We start from the raw sequence: 6,163 nt of genomic DNA, 5'->3' as shown, positions 1-6,163 counted from the left end.
GGGCAAAGTTGGGCCTCTCCCGCTTTGGAGAGAAGACACATGGCGTCGTGGACCACCGGTCTCGCACCGCCACTAGTGCCGAGGCCACCACACCTCACCGCATCCCTTGATCCTTGTCCATCGCAAGATACTCCAACATCCGTTAGTCAAAACCCCTCGAGAACCCCAGGCTTGGCCCCTGCTAAGGCGTCAGGCAGGGGGGTCTCTAAGTAAGCACCCTCGTTCAGAAAGGATGTTGCTCTCACCAAAGCTCCAGGGGATTCTTGCTCCCTTGGGGGTTCCTCGATCCCAAGACCGCACTTGGGCAGAGCGACCACCGGTGGGGAGGGCAACGCCCCGGGAGTTGGGGCCACGGCTGTAACGTTTAGGCTCGGCTGCTAATCATAAACCTTTGTGCGGCCTTCGAGAAGAGCAAACCAAAACAAAGGCGCCAAAGAAACTCACATGTCAGATCTAGGAATCCAGTTCACCAGCCTAGCCCACCTAGCGGCTGAAGGCGGCAATCGGACAAAGCCGCCAAAGGGACGAAACCACTTCACTTTGATCGCCAAAGAACACGAACGTGGCTCCCCACCAGCCAAGGGACCAAGAAAGGGGCCCCTTCCATTCCCACTGGCCATCAAAGAGAGCCAGAGGAGTCTGGACAAAGAGGAAACGAACAAACCATAAAGGAATTTGTCGTGGGAGTAAGTCTGACAGTAAGGATAGGGGATACGAAGGATGAAGCAAGGCCCTAACTACGGCGAGGTTGTACACACGAGTTTTATGAATTCAAGCCCCTCTCGGAGGAGGTAACAACCCTACGTCTCGGTGCCCGGAGGCTTGTCGACTGGAATGTGTGTGTGAGTTACAGGGGGTGCGAACCCTTGTGCCAGAGGAGGGGGGTGGCTTATATAGAGTGCGCCATACCCCTCCAGCCCTCAGTTACACAGGGTTCAATGTAAGTTAAGACAGAGGCGTTACTGGTAACGCCTGCTATAATGACCATTAATGACCTTTAAGACTACGGAGTGAACGCCTGACCGTTGCCATCCTGAGGTGGCTTTAGATCTTCTGTACTCCGGGTGATTCTTCGTACGGTCGAGTGACTCTATCTTGGTCGAGTGGAATTGGGGTATCCGAGTGGAATAGTTGGTCGAGTGGCTTGCACTCCAAGGTGATTTCAGTCGGTATCTTCTGTTGTACTTCAAATGTCTTTGACTCTAGGGCAATGTCCTTGGGTAGGGCGTCTAGGTCAAGCCTATGACACTACCCTAAGTACATGGCATCGTCATTAGCCCCCGAATGAATTGAGGTCCGAGTGAAGTAAGGTTGAAGCTGTTTCCGATTCGATTCTATGCTTCGGGGGCATTTCATCGGAGTCTGGAAATCGTACTGGAACTTTAACCTTGCGTCAGTCGCCTCGATCGATTATGTGGTCGTCGAGTGAATTACGTCGTAAATCTTCGAGTGACTTAGAGTGTGAAATCTTCGGCGCGGTTGATTGCCCTGCGGTTCCTGGATCTCACGGGATTCGAAATTTTGGAGAAGCACGCGGGACGGAGCGCGGCACAGTAAGCGGAACAGATAGACAGAGGCGCCTCAATTTCCGCGCCATCTTTTTCGCCACGTATCAGGCGAGCGTCTGCTGCGGGATGTGATAAGATCTCTTGGGCCCACCGATCAGCCACTCGGAAGCAGCCCCATAAAGAGTGCTTGGGCCGATGCAATGCACAGTGCTCCTCATTCGGTCCTCTTCTCCTCTGCTTCTCCACCGCGCATCTCCCCGCTCTCGACGTTCCGCCTAGTCCGCGTGCACGCCACCACCATGGGGAAAGACAAGACCGCGGCACTGGAGCGCGCGAAGGTGTCGGCGGCGGCGAAAGGCAAAAAGACTGCTCGGGGGTCGTCGTCGCGGTCCGGTCTGCCGCCTGGTTGGATCCAGGGGGACTGGATCCGCTCCACCGTCGTGCAGGAAGATTTGAAGAGGCTCGCCGAGGACGGCATGATTGCTGACAAATCTTGGAGGCTGCCGGAGGGGGAATCCGAGCCCCAGCCGCGCGAGGGTGAGCGTGTCCTCCTCACCACACACGTCGATCGAGGTTTTTCCTTTCCCCCGCATCCGTTCTTTCGGGGTTTCTTGAACTTTTTCGGTGTCCAGATTCACCATTCCCCCCCCCCACCCCCAACTCCATCACATATCTCACTGCGTACATCTCTTTGTGCGAAAACTTTTTGGGCTGCCAACCACATTGGGATCTCTTCAAACACATCTTTACTTGTCGTTCTCTTCACTCGGAGTGTTTTTTGAAACTTAGACGAATACGGGATCGCAGCTAAGCCCCCGAGTGAGAGAGTTGCTCTTCACTCGGAGTATTTTTTGTAACTTAGGCGAGTGCGGGATCGCAGCTAAGCCCCCGAGTGAGAGGGTTGCTCTTTACTCGGAATATTTTTTGTAACTTAGACGAGTGCGGGATCGCAGCTAAGCCCCCGAGTGAGAGGGTTGCTCTTCACTCGAAGTGTTTTTTGAAACTTCACGAGTGCGGGTCGCAGCTAAGCCCCCGAGTGAGAGGGTTGCTCTTCACTCGGAGTGTTTTTTGAAACTTAGGCGAATACGGGATCGCACTAAGCCCCCGAGTGAGAGGGTTGCTCTTCACTCGAAGTGTTTTTTGAAACTTAGACGAATACGGGATCGCAGCTAAGCCCCCGAGTGAGAGGGTTGCCCTTCACTCGGAGTGTTTTTTGAAACTTAGGCGAATACGGGATCGCAGCTAAGCCCCCGAGTGAGAGAGTTGCTCTTCACTCAGAGTGTTTTTGAAACTTAGGCGAATCGGGTTCGCGGCTAAGCTACCCACTGGGGGATTTGAACACACATGTTTATGTGAAAACAATCATTTAAGATATTGCAAAAATCATGTCTTAGATAAGCATACTGAAGGATTCTTATTACAACTCGTCGATCCGAGTGTTTAGGTATAAAAACGGCGAAGCAGGTCCGCATTTCACGAGCATGGCTCGTCTTCTTTCTTGGCTACGTTGTAGAGGTGATACGCCCGTTGTGGAGCACCTTGGTGATGATAAAGGACCCTTCCCGGGCCGGAGCGAGCTTGTGAGGTCGTTTCTGGTGCACTCGGAGCACAAGGTCTCCTTCCTAAAACACTCGACCTCTGATATTTCGGACATGGAATCGACGTAGGTCTTGCTGATAGATGGTCGACCGGATCAGAGCCATCTCTCGTTCTTCTAGGAGATCAACTGCGTCCTGGCGTGCCTGTTCTGCTTCAGCTTCAGATAAGAGTTACACTCGGGGAGCATTGTGTAACAAATCACTCGGAAGCACAGCTTCAACGCCATATACCATGAAGAAAGGGGTTCTATCAGTCGACCGATTAGGAGTCATTCTCAATCCCCACAAGACAGACGACAACTCAGTCACCCAAGCTCCAGCCGCATGCTTGAGGTCGCGCGTCAATCAAGGTTTCAGTCCTTGAAGGATCAAGCCATTCGCTCTTTCAGCCTGTCCATTCGACTGCGGATGCGCAACGGATGCGTAATCGACCCGAGTGCCTTGGGAAGCGCAGAATGCTCTGAACTCATCAGAAGTTGGACCCGTTATCTGTGATAATGCTGTGAGGAACTCCATATTGGAATATCAGCTCTCTGATGAAGCTAATGGCAGTGCTTGAATCAAGATTCTTGATAGGCTTGGCTTCGATCCACTTGGTGAACTTGTCGACTGCTACGAGCAAATGAGTGAAACCACTTCTGCCAGTCTTCAAAGGTCCAACCATGTCCAACCCCCAAACTGCAAAAGGCCAGACGAGTGGAATAGTCTTCAAGGCAGATGCAGGCTTGTGAGACATGTTTGAGTAAAACTGGCAGCCTTCGCACTTGTCGACTATATCTTGAGCCATCTCATTTGCTCGCGGCCAGTAGAATCTCGCTCGGTATGCTTTGGCCACGATGGTCCGAGAGGACGCGTGGTGACCGCGGGTCCCCGAGTGGATCTCATTTAAGATCAGTCGACCTTCTGGAGAGATGCAACGCTGAGCTACTCCAGTAACACTTTCTCTGTAAAGCTGTCCACTTATCACCGTGAAGGCTTTGGATCTGCAGACAATCTGGCGGGCCTCATCTTCATCCTCTGGGAGCTCCTGCCTGAGCAGATATGCAATATATGGCACCGTCCAGTCGGGAGTGATCACTAAAACCTCCATGATCAAGTCGATTACTGCTGGAAATTCAATCTCAGTCAGATTGCTTGAACTTATCGGTTGCGGGTGCTCCTCTGTAAAAGGATCTTGAACTGATGGGGTATGGAGATGCTCTAAGAACACATTACTGGGAATAGGCTTCCGAGTGGAGCCTATCTTCGCCAGATCATCAGCTGCTTGATTCTTGAGTCGGGGTATATGGTGGAGCTCCAACCGTTCAAACTTCTCTAATTTTCTCACTGATTGCAGTAACCAATCATGGCAGGGCTCCTGATGTCCCACTCCTTCATTACTTGATTGACCACCAAATCTGAGTCGTCGTAGATCATCAGGCGACGGACGCCGAGTGAGATGGCCATACGCAACCCATATATAAGTGCCTCATACTCAGCTTCATTGTGTGAAGAGTCGAAGTGAATCTGGAGGACATAACTGAGCTTATCGCCTCTTGGGGACACCAGGACCACTCCAGCACCAGATCCGTTCAACATCTTGGACCCATCAAAGAACATAGTCCAATATTCCAAGTGAACTTGAGTCGGCTGCTGCTGCTCGATCCACTCCGCCAGAAAATCTGCTATTGCCTGAGACTTGATTGCTTTCTTTGCTTCAAACTTGATATCCAAAGGAAGGAGTTCAATCGCCCACTTGGCCACTCGACGGTTGCATCTCGATTGTTCAGAATTTCTGATAGTGGGGCGTCGATGACGACTGAAACCGAGTGGTCTGCGAAGTAATGTACAACTTTCTTCGTGGTCAAATAAATCCCGTAAACAAGCTTCTGGTAATGTGGATACCTTTGCTTGGACGAAGTCAAGACTTAAGAGATATAGTACACTATGCGTTGAACTTTGTAGGCTTTGCCTTCTTCTTCCCGCTCGACGGTGAGCACTGTGCTGACAACTTGTCCAATGGCTGCGATATATAACAATAGAGACTCTTTGCTGACTGGGGCAGCAAGCACCGGCTGAGTGGAAAGCAGGACTTTGAGCTCTACAACCGTTGCTTCGGCTTCGGGAGTCCACTCGAACTTGTCAGACTTCTTCATCAGTCGGTAAAGAAGCAATGCCTTTTCACCGGGACGAGAAATGAATCGGCTCAATGCAGCCAAACAACCAGTAAGCTTCTGAATATCATGCACACGCACAGGGCGTTTCATTCGAAGAATTGCTCTAATCTTTTCTGGGTTTGCGTCGATCCCTCGTTCGAAAACGAGGAAACCGAGTAGCTTTCCACCTGATACTCCGAATGTGCACTTCGACGGATTGAGCTTGATATCATATCTTCTTAGGTTGGCAAATGTTTCAGCGAGGTCAGTCAGCAGGTCGGAACCTTTACGTGACTTGACCATGATATCATCCATGTATGCTTCCACGTTCCGACTGATTTGAGTGAGCAGGCACTTCTGAATCATGTGCATGAACGTGACTCCAGCATTCTTAAGGCCGAAGGGCATGGTAATATAACAAAAGCACCCGAACGGGGTGATGAAGGCCGTTTTTATCTCATCGGGTCCATACAGTCGGATCTGATGATACCCGGAATACACATCCAAAAAGGATAAACGCTCACACCCCGCAGTTGAGTCGACAATCTGGTCGGTGCGAGGGAGAGGGAAGTGATCTTTCGGGCAGGCCCGATTGATGTGCTTGAAATCGATACACATACGAAGTGAATCATTTTTCTTGTACCATGACGACATTGGCGAGCCACTCGGAGTGGTACATCTCGCGGATGAACTCAGCTGCCAACAGCCGAGCCACCTCTTCGCCAATTGCCTTTCTCTTCTCCACGGCGGACCAACGGAGGTGTTCCTTGACAAGTTTTGCTTCCGGGTCGACACGCAAACGGTGCTTAGCCAGTCCCCTGGGTACACCCGCCATGTCAGATGGTTTCCATGCGAAGATGTCCCAGTTCGCACGGAGGAACTGGATGAGCGCTTCTTCCTATTTACTGTCGAGTATTGTTGA

Source organism: Triticum urartu, chromosome 3, assembly GCF_003073215.2.
Source record: "Triticum urartu cultivar G1812 chromosome 3, Tu2.1, whole genome shotgun sequence".
In the NCBI taxonomy this organism is placed as follows: domain Eukaryota; kingdom Viridiplantae; phylum Streptophyta; class Magnoliopsida; order Poales; family Poaceae; genus Triticum; species Triticum urartu.
This window is presented reverse-complemented; position numbering follows the sequence as displayed.